Source organism: Dryas octopetala, chromosome 4 (assembly GCF_963921425.1).
Source record: "Dryas octopetala chromosome 4, drDryOcto1.1, whole genome shotgun sequence".
Taxonomy (NCBI): Eukaryota; Viridiplantae; Streptophyta; class Magnoliopsida; order Rosales; family Rosaceae; genus Dryas; species Dryas octopetala.
In genome coordinates, this window is record NC_141369.1 from 25,111,766 (window position 1) to 25,121,851 (window position 10,086).

At 34.7% G+C, this 10,086-nt stretch overlaps 2 non-coding genes across 2 annotated transcripts; both read left to right on the forward strand.

Moving 5' to 3' along the window:
* The first annotated feature begins 2,941 nt into the window (after window positions 1-2,941).
* Window positions 2,942-3,019, forward strand: LOC147288768 (small nucleolar RNA R44/J54/Z268 family). Its single transcript, XR_015122196.1, has one exon. It is a non-coding gene; the product is annotated as a small nucleolar RNA R44/J54/Z268 family (small nucleolar RNA).
* Window positions 3,020-3,163: 144 nt separating this feature from the next.
* LOC147288769 (small nucleolar RNA R44/J54/Z268 family) lies at window positions 3,164-3,255 on the forward strand. The gene has a single exon (XR_015122192.1). It is a non-coding gene; the product is annotated as a small nucleolar RNA R44/J54/Z268 family (small nucleolar RNA).
* Window positions 3,256-10,086: the final 6,831 nt, after the last annotated feature.

Below are 10,086 nucleotides of genomic sequence, written 5' to 3' on the forward strand. Positions count from 1 at the left end.
GATGTACCTTGTGGGGGGGGCGATAGAAATGTTATCAGGATTATCCTTGCATACCGAAAATGTAGTTTTGAAGACGCTGGAAAAGAGAAAATACAAACCATCAGAAAAGTGAATATTTGTTTTATTTGTGAAATAACTACTTTCCAAGCAGATGGAATTCCTTAGAAATAGAAGCATATGGTTTAAGATCACCTTTTCAAATAGAAAATCATTTTTCGCTGGGGTGTAGCCTGCACAAGAAGTAGTTTTGAACATGAATTACTTAATGTGAACCAAATATGATTGAAGAAAACCAAGCTTCTGCACATTTATAAGGTCCAACTTTCATGAGTGACCAACTCACACAAAGTGATTACTAACAAACAGAGTATGCCAGGAGCTTTTCCTCATATGAAAAAAAACAATTAAAAAAAAAAAAAAAGCAGAGCATCTCTCCGAGAGTTCTGATAAAAAGGAATAGTAGAGTGAACACCTAAGAAACATTTGAGAATGCAGAGTTCAGGTCATAAATATATACCAAAAACTTTTGTGTCAACACAAAGTGAACTGACAAACGTTTATCTTCCTCCAAAAAAGGATATGTCAGGGAGATTTTCCTCTTAAAAAAAATACTTTTAACAAAAAAACAGAGATATCTTAGAGAGTTCTGCTCAAAAGGAAACACGAGAGCAGAGCACTTGATAAGAAACACATTTTTTGAATGGAGAATTCAAGTCATATATGCATACCAAAAAATTTTGTAGTCAACTTCACAGGCCTCATTTCTTCTCCAAACCTGTACGGACAGCACAAAGATTAAAAAATAACTGGATACTCGTATTAATGAAGAAAAATATATATTCTAATGTAATAGAATATAAAGGTTGGGATACCTTTTATGTCCTTGGTCGGGAACCTTGAGCCATTCCGCTGCAGTGGTTTACATGCAGTGTGTAATTGTTCGATCAATTATTACTTGAAATTTTATAAAGTAGTAAATATAATAAACGCGAATCATACTAAATATTTTAACAATCAGAATTACCATTGAATGCAAATCTCACCAAGGTCCTCAATATTTGGAATTGTGGCAGACACAGCTAGAAGACGAACGTGAGCCAGAGAACTTGATTTCATTTCAGGGTTGGGAGCAAGCATTTTTATTCTACTAACTATTGCCTCCAAAACAGCTCCAAGAGGATCATTCAAAAGATGAACTTCAGCAATAAGTAGAAGTGCTATATCGCTGAAAAAGCTCAATCCACCATCCTTTACACGATACCCGGTTACTGCATCAAATTTCTATTTAAAGGAAAAATGATTTAGTCATGCTCCAATGGTATCATCTAGAATAAAGCCAAAAAGAATGTGAGAACCGAGAATGAAACATGTTTGTTTTAGGGAACAAACATAGTCCATTCATCAAATAAAGAAGTACAGACTATAGTCAACCAGTAAGTAATAACCATCCAAGTGCTGAAGGACCACCTTCTTAGGCTGTGGTCCCCATAATTTATGATTAAATTGCTAAGAGAATATAGAACAATTTTGGCCTACGTTAGGTAAGAAAATTAGTAATATTATAAGAGAGCCTCTTGTTTACACAAAATTAAAAACTTGTAACTTGCCTGATCCATCAAGAAATCAAAGTAATGGCGCAGATGGTGCTGTATTAAATGTTTTCAACTGCTAAAGTAATAGGCTAAATCGTAGGTTTGCAGCCCTGAATACACAAATCCTATCACATTCACTGCCAAGCAGTACCTACAATAAATGCAAATTGAATTAATAATCCTGTTCGCATTCACTATACTCCCAATACCCACATGCCAATTTTGCCCAAAAACAAAGATAAACACCTAATAAATAATAATTCAACAAAATTGCTCTGAATCTGGGAATTTGTATTGCAAAAGCCTGTTTATGTTGCTTAAGATATGGTACAGTACAAGATAATAGTAACCGAATAAATATTTTCTGGAGAAACAGAGTGTGAGTGAGTGAGTGACTGAGAAAATGACAAACCTGAACTCCTTGGACCGATAAAAGGAATCTAAAGCCCAACCCTGGTTCTTGTCAGCAGCCATAACCGAGAAAGAGATCAAGCAATACACAAACGCACAAACGCACAAATCCTAAACCCAAACAAAGCCCTCCTCACCATGCTCTCCTTCCTCGACCTCTTCGATATCGATAAGTTGGGTCTCAATGTTCGCCTATTAACACCACCACCACCAGGGCCACCACTTTCTTCTTGAAACTCTCTAAGCCCAGCAACAGACCCATCTTGGGCTTTCAAAACCGGTGGCGATGGAGGCTTTGCCTGGTAGTGGTTGACTGGTTGGTATCTGGAGTGTGATACGTTTCATGGGTCGGGTCTGTTGTAGAATAGGGCGGTGGAGATGGGGATTTGGGGTCCTGGTTGAATAATAGAGGAGGTGAATAACAAGACTTTATGGGTGGTGGCGGTTCTGAGACGCTGTGCTTTCCTTCTCTCACTTCAACAGTTCAACTTCTACTTCCACCACCTTTTCTTCTTCTTCATCATCCTCTTTTTCCTCTTCTTTGTCCTGTGGTTTTCTGTCTTCATATTTTGGTCAAGGATAGTTTATTCATACAAGTAAATAAACAATTATTATTAAGAATCTTATAAACCGCATCAAGCTCTCCTTGGTGTAAATCAGTAGCCAACTCAGTTACTTTATTAACCACTGAAATGGTACATGTAAAAGCTCCAAATATTGCATATATGCCTCCACATCTTTCTACTTGATAACTGTGAGTACATGTAACAGGTACAGTATTTGTGCTAACCTATAATTGAACAAGTTCCATATATCCTTACTTGGTATTGTATCCTTGCATCTTTGGTAGTAGCTCATGTATCTTTGGCACTGGGGCCTTCATTAATCCCAGATGAGCTTTGTATTGATAATTAGAATTTGGATTGTGGCTTTTTGGGATTGCAAGTGATAATAAAATAGACAGGGATATCTGCACTCCATTGGAGATTGATGACTTAGTCTAATGGGAATGCATTGAAATATATTTTCTCATAGTTTTCAGTCTCTGTTTGAGTTGAACCGATAGAATTGTTTTTGGTAATTTGCTTCTTTACATGCTTCATTGATATGATTTTTGCCTTATTTTTGATACTCAAAAACCATGAAAACATGAATGAAAATGTGCAAGTGATGATAAAATAGACAGGGACATCAGCACTCCATTAATTGGGGATATGATGATTAATCTAAATGGGAATCTCTCTGACGCACAACATTATTTGAATTGAATTCTATGAATGGTTTTAAAATTATTGAATTTGCCAATGATGCAGTAAAATGCACGTATTATCAGATATAGATATTATGATATATGCTTTATATGTGCCAAACTTTAGGCTCTCAAAGAAACAGAAAAAATTACTTTCAACTACCTGTGGGTTTTGACCATATGATAATCATAGTCTGGTACTATTGATTTAAGATGGAATCCTTTTCTGGGTTATTGGAAACTTTTCGAAATTTCATAGATAAAGGCTTGTGCCTTTGGCTTGTGCTTCAACATTCAAATTTCTTGTTTGGTTGTTTATAAATGAACAGTGGACTAGAATGAAATAAGGATAAGAACATTGTAAAGTAATCACTCCCATTAGCATCAACCTTAATAGAAATCATCCAAATCCAAGTCTTTAATCGTTAGCAAAGAAATTCAAGTTGTTAATACTGGTATATCATTTACATCAAGACACTCATGATATGCTTAAGATGTAAAAAACAAAAACAAAAGCCAAAGGTTCAATATAAAATTTGGGTAAGAAAAAGGTTATACAATCAGTTGAATTATTTTGGAGGCTCCTCTTCATTAAAAGAAAATAGTGAATAATAAAGGAATGTAGACTCCTCTAAACAGAACAACTAGTTATCAAAACAACCCAGCAGCAAAGCTAGAAACAACTAATATAGGGCACTAACAAAGGCGAAACAAGTTACAAAAATGTTGCAAGAAGTTGCAAATTTACAAGTTAATGGACGGTCATTTTTTTTTTTCTTTAATCCAGTGAAATTAAGGAGGATTTGAACTTTAGGAACTCTCCCAATAGTAGAGAGGGAAATACCACTAAACTAACAGCTACACCAAACTACACCAATTGATATTGCAACTGCTCTGAGATTAAAGCAAAAGACGAGCACAAACAAAAGCAACATACATAATACTTTGGATGTCATAATGTGCATTAGCTATCTGACTTTATTTATTATTCCTTGGAATAGTAAAATACTTTGGACAAGTAGCATTGTAACACACTGTTAATGGGCAGGAAATTGTATTCATGACACATTTGTCAAATTGTAAACTATTTTCTTTCCACTAATTAAATAAAGGTAAGGGCATTTGGCAGTTAACAATCTCAAGTCTTTACTAGTTCCAATAACAATCTTGAGTCTTTCCCATGTTTACTAAACATGAGAATAGAAGTGGAGAGTTGGTTTTATTGCTGAGATGTTTAACAAGTATAACCATAAAAATATATCTTATAAATGTTAACCATCTTTTTTGGTTACAATGTTAACCATCTTTCAAAACACTGACATACCTGCTATAGTTAAATCAAAATTAATTAACCAATTTTTTCGAATTTCACAACTATATTAATGCAGGTCTTAGAATATGCCCCTTCTTTTGGCAAATAGGAGATTCTCTCTCTTTCAAACCCAGTAATATAAAGGGGAATGCAGTTTTACATAGGCAACCTCTAGACGGGAGGATGACATAATACGTCCATATTATTTTTTGTAAAAAAGTGTAGATGTTCTTCCTCACAACTAGCAACCATGTTGTCTCTATTTGGATTTTAATTTTAGTTGATCATCACATGGTATTGATAGTCGCTGATTTTCCGTTTCAACTCATTGGGTGTGGCATACATATATTTGTTTTGGTACTACATAATGCTATGAGTTATGTTTCTGAGTAACTGTTTACGTCTAGGAAGGATGGGGTTTTTATACTTATTGCATTGTACAATATTTGTATTGGTATTTATGTTGTAGTAGGAGACTTGGCAACATGGGAGAAAGCTGGGGCTGCTCTTAAAGAAGCATTAATTGAGTTTGACAAGCCCTGGGAGGTACTTTTACTTGATGCTCTTAATGCACTTAAGCATCTTGCGTACTCTCTTTTTGGTACCTAATGCAGCATGTTCATTAAAATCATGTATAATAAAATGAATCCAATTTTCATTGTTCTTGAACCGAAGTAGATCCTAGCTTTTTTAATTACTTTTGAACTCATTCCAATTTAGTTTAAAAACTTGATGAAGCTGTCAGTACTGTTTATAAATTTGTTTAGCTGGAACATTGAGACAAATGGATAGGATGGAGAGAGTAATTTTTTGGTTTATGCACTATGAATAATTTTTTGGGGTATAACTTACCTTTATAGTAAGCCTGAAACTAAGGGGTTTATACTTGCTGCTATCAGGAGCATTTGTTTTCAATGGTCTATTTGAGTTTACTCTTTTAACATGAATTGCTAGTTTGTATCGTTGTCTCTAGAATGCTATGTGTAAGTTCTACTGTGTGCCTTTTTTGTCTTCAAAAAAAAAATTGAGTTGTAGTCTTACAGTGTTTTGGCTGAAAAAAAAGTCTTATTCATTGGAAAATGTTACCAATAAAGCAGTCAAGCATCGAATTGAAGGATACACTGAAGGACTCTGCAAAATATGCATACAGAGCTTGAGACCTGTACTTTAGTTGATTTTTAATTGGATGATAATTGGCAGGAAATTGGGATGAAAATTGATATGCATGGCTACTGTTTCATTTTTATTGGGATGATAATTTGGAAGTTGATAATTGAGATGGCTGCTAGTTGTTTGATTTATTGTTGGGCTGATAATTGGGATGAAATTGTCATTGATAATTGAGATTGCTGCTGTTTGATTTTTATTGGGATGAAAATTGCCAGGAAATTGGGGTGATAATTGAGATGGCTGAATAGTGTAATTCAAGGTTTGCTCTCAATAATCAATTAAATATGATGTTTTCCAGGAGTATTTTATTTTGAATTGTTTGTATTGCCCATTGGCTAAATTGAATTTTGGGTACTCACAGGAAGTTGAAGATGAGATTATTCCTTTAAAGGGAAAGGAGAAAAAAGGTATTCCTTAATTAGTCCAGTTTTACCATTGAATTAGATCTCTCTCTCTCTCTCTCTCTCTCTCTCTCTCTCTCTGTATTACATATTATTATTTTCTTTTTATTTTTCTTTATAGGTTGGATGGTGCTGTTTTAGATCTAGTTGCAGATGATAATGTGGGCATGAAGAGACAAAAATCTGTTTATCATTGGGATAAGGTACTTTTAACTGTATTATTATTTTCTTGTTATTATGTTTAAACTATTTTTCTCTTAACCTCACTAAACTGATGGATGGCAGAGGAGGAAAAAGTACATACAGTTGAATAATGGAGATCGTGTGACTGCCAACGGCAAGATAATTTTTTATTGCCTATTTTGACATCCATAATTAATTGTACTTGTGCTTTTATTTTTTATTTTTTTTGACAATTTGACGCAGTAAGTTGTATGAGAAAATTTTGGATTTTGATGGGTATGGGGCTATTGAGTTAAAATTGTTAGGTTGCTGGAAATGTTCTGGCAGAACTTAGAAGGTCAATAAGTCTAGATCCATGTCGAGTTTTCTTTGCGCATTTAAAGGTGTGTGGGTTTTCTTAAAAATTAGGGAGTCCAACCTACTCATATTTGGTTGAACATAGTCTTATGTTTGTTCTTAAATTTGTCATGACTGTAGAATTTGCTTAATGTATGCATTCAACTTGTACTAAGTTCTCTTTTGTTTGCTACTAATCAAACTTAAACCATTCTACTGTCTAATTAATTCCTCTAACCTTTGAAAAATTGCCTAGCAATTTATACCATAATGCATATATACCAAAAAAATGCAATTTTCCTTTGTGTTTTCAGTGGAGCAAATCGAGGATCAAGTGATGTAGTTACACCCAAGACCAAATTGATGATGTTCGAGTTGAATGGGTTGACTTTGTTAACTCGACTTATCTGTAGCCTTTGGTATAATGTGGTGATGGCTATTGGGTATGCCATTTTGTGGATATTCTACAACTTAGCTAATTCAATTAATTAATGTCATGCCCATATTTTGTAAAGGGAATGGGGAATTTAGAAAATGCATATATGCCTAAGTGCCTAACAGTTTTTGTAAAGGGTAGTTTTAAGTGATGCCTAGCATAGCTTAGATATACTTGAAGGAAGGGGTCAAAGATGATGAGGTCTCCCCCTAATTTTTGTGATATGTAGACAATTTTTGGACCTTTTGAAATATATGACAATTGATGAAATGGACTGGATTGTTGAAATACATGAAATGGATTGTTTGTTTAGCTGTGCAGGTTAATTGGCCACTAAATAAATATGCAGTAGATGGTTCAATGGTCTTAAATAATTATATCAGTTTTCAGAAAATAAATCTGATATTAAAACGAGTGTTACATAACACTAATATCGATATTTATAAGATAAGTTCTTATATAAAAACTGAAATAGTAAAGAGTTTTGATATCGGTTTTGTGAAACTAAACTGATACCTATAATGGCTTCAAAATCAGTTTCACAATTAAAACACATATAATGCATTTATAAGATATTAGTTCTTAGGGTCAATGACGATATCTATGAAAATATTTATACCAGTTTCACAATTCAAACCCATATAATGCATCAATCATATAACAGTTATTAGCATCAATACTGATGTCTATGGAAATATTGATATCAGTTCTACAATTCAAACTCATATACTTCATATATAAGATATTAGTTCTTAATACCATTGTTGAACCATAAAAATTCAAAAAAAATAAGGATAGAGCCCCACGTCAAATAGGTGGCTGGTGCCAAGTTGGATAAAAGAAAAATTGTACATCAGCTTCACATTTTGAAATGCATGAAGTTGATAAATATGGGACTTCTATGATAAAGGATAATTGGGAGATAATTATCAACTTTGAACTGAAGATTATCAATCCCTGATAAGATCAGTTTGATTTCAAATGAGTTATCTCATCACATCCTCATCTCTTAGCATCTCATAATGCCTATAATGAGGTGAGCAACTTCAAAAAAGAGGATCCAGAAAAAAAAAAAAAAAAAAAAAAAAAAAAAAAGGACGCTAAAAGGCTGAGGAAAGGAAGGTGTAGAAAGCAAAAGTGCAGTTGCCAGAACAAACATTACAAGTAGCTGTCATTCTATGCCATTCATTTCATCTCTGTTTTGGGATTCAACCAAAATTCTCCTCCAATAATGTGTTGAATCAAGACGGCCTTTGGATTCGTTTAGAATCCCCTCAAGACAGCTTTCGGATTCGTTTAGAATCCCCTCAAGACAGCTTTCGGATTCGTTTAGAATCCTCTCAAGATGGATCTTTCATATGCTTCTCCCCTATCATTCAGCCACAAGCTCTGAATGGAGTCACCCAAAAGAAATGATCTAAAGCGATGCTCATGAGCATCCAAAAGAAATGTTCTAAGGCAATGCTCATGAGCACTGCATTTCCTAAATTGGTTATTCGTGAACAACATTAATTTGGATTTTATATGAATCCTCTCAAGTTGATGCTTACGGGCATCAACCTGGATTCATTATAAGTCCATTCAAATTTGTTGTTCTCGGGCATCAATCAAAAAAGGAAAATAAGTGGCAAAAAGCCAAGAAAACAAGGTAAACAAAAGGGGTTGCCTTCTTGCTCCCTGCGGGTATGTATCTGCAAACCAGGAGGGTTGTTTTAAAAACCCACACTTACAAGTCAGAACATAAGTAGGCACAAAGTCTAATTTCTGTACAATCAAGCAAGGAGAATCAAAAAAGGAAAATAAGTGGCAAAAAGTCAAGAAAATAAAATAAACAAGAGGCTAGGGGTTGCATTCTTGCTCTCTGTGGGTATGCACCTGCAAACCAAAAGGGGTTATTTTAATTAGCCCACAAAAGCAAAGTCATAAGCCATCTTTGCTATTCAGCCACGTAGAGGATTACGAAAAGGTTGCTGCACAGATGGTGAAAAGGAGAGAATAGTAGGTTGCAAAGCTCCCAAGTCCTACTTGGACTCTACTGTTCGGATCATGGCAAACCAAGAAAAAGGATATAGGCTTTTCTTTGAGTCCTTGCTGCACTTCTACACGCAACCAAACAAAAAAAAAAATTGAAAGGCCAGCCCACAAAAAGACGGAAGGGAAGATTGAGGAAAGCCATTGGGTTGCCATTGAACATAATTAAACAATAAGAGAAGGCAATCATACAAGGAAGGCTCGTTACCTTTGGGTGGAGAAAGAAAATCAGCCACTTGTTCTCTTTGATGAAGAAAGTATGGTTTCAAAGTCACAATTAGGGGTGGACATAACCCGATGCAAACCGACCAACCAGACCAACCCAACCAAAATGGGTTGGGTTGGTTCAGTTTCTAACACCTAATTTAGAGAGGTCAGTTCATAACCCGACCTCAAATGGGTTGGTTAGTGGGTTGACGTTCCAAATAACCGATCAAACCCGACCCAACCCGACCTAAAAATTGAAAAAAAATAAATTAAATATTCGCATGTCTAATTTCTCATCTCACCTTATTTAGAATGGTCAAAGGCTCGAAGCAATGATAACTCATCTCACCTTCCCTAGTTTAATGGCCTATGTTCTTTAATATTATAATAAGTTAATATTAATCTTTCACATGGCTTTATTCCTTAATATATTAATATTAATATTTCACATATATGGCTTTCTTGTTTTACATGTGATTGTAATTGTTCCACTGTAAAAGCAAGCATGCACTGCATTGGATTTATGTGTAGAAAATAGAGACATTAATTTTATAATTTAAAGGGAGTTTTATTCATTTATAATTTGGGCCTAAATTTTAATTGTATTTTGAGTCATGCCCAAACCGATCAAACCGACCAACCCAGCCCGACTTTAATTGGTTTGGTTTGGTTTGGTTCGGTTGTTTCACCATTATTAGGTTGGTTTGGTTTGAAAAATCACCAACCCGAAGGCATTGGTTTGGTCTTTGGTTTGGGGG